Source organism: Fukomys damarensis, unplaced genomic scaffold (assembly GCF_012274545.1).
Source record: "Fukomys damarensis isolate Sample0158 unplaced genomic scaffold, DMR_v1.0_HiC HiC_scaffold_1, whole genome shotgun sequence".
Classification (NCBI taxonomy): domain Eukaryota; kingdom Metazoa; phylum Chordata; class Mammalia; order Rodentia; family Bathyergidae; genus Fukomys; species Fukomys damarensis.
The window spans coordinates 70,685,056-70,685,259 of record NW_022900913.1 but is presented as its reverse complement, the minus strand read 5'-3'; positions in this window follow the sequence as shown (position 1 = coordinate 70,685,259).

Genomic DNA, 204 nt, shown 5'->3' with positions numbered 1-204 from the left:
GGCTGGAAATACGCGGGCTCAGGGTGGTGGGCTTGTGGTCAGCTTGTGCAGGAATCCTCTTTCCTCCTAGACGCCCGGAGACAGCGGGACCTTCCGCCTCACCCTTCTAAAGGCTGGGGACTGAGTGCCCCGCCCCGGAAGGCGCCGCCCCTTTTAGGGAGTCCGGGCGATCAGCACCACGGACAGCGCCAGACGGGCGGGCGG